Source organism: Oncorhynchus masou, chromosome 30 (assembly GCF_036934945.1).
Source record: "Oncorhynchus masou masou isolate Uvic2021 chromosome 30, UVic_Omas_1.1, whole genome shotgun sequence".
NCBI lineage: Eukaryota > Metazoa > Chordata > Actinopteri > Salmoniformes > Salmonidae > Oncorhynchus > Oncorhynchus masou.
In genome coordinates, this window is record NC_088241.1 from 66156533 (window position 1) to 66157128 (window position 596).

A 596-nucleotide genomic window follows, 5' to 3' on the forward strand; every position below is an offset into this window, starting at 1 on the left:
AGAAACTCTAAGAAGAAATTGTTGCTATAACTGTTCACAGTAATTAGTCACCGCCCCCTTGAGTGAGGTCAGAGAGCGTGTCAGACTGACTGAAAAGCCCATTTTGAACGAACTGTATAAAATTATGGGTTAAGAATTTACATAACAGACCAGAGAGACGTAGAACTGCAGCTGCATGTTTATAGTGGTTAGAAACTCTGAATCTCAACACAGGATAAAGATGAAAAAGTCACCTCCCAGACAATCACTGGTATGGCTGGTGTCCAAGGTAAAGTATATAGAAAAGTGAATAGAGGTGGCACCATTCTACAACTATTTTCAAACCATCGTATTAGGCTACTCTCATCGCCCCACTGGGGAACCATCGACACGGCTGGCTAGCCTATCTTCAAAGAAGCAGCATCTTCCGTAGGAGAATCAACTCTGTAGTTCTGTTCTACATGACAAGTCACCGTATTCCTGACGACTGCAGGGGAGAACAACAGTGGAACCATTGGGACAAACAGAGTTCTACAAACGTGCCTCAAAAAATGTCCCAATCCCTTTTTCCAAGGCAGCCCAGGTTTAGAGAGATACACTGCAATCCAAGGCATTTT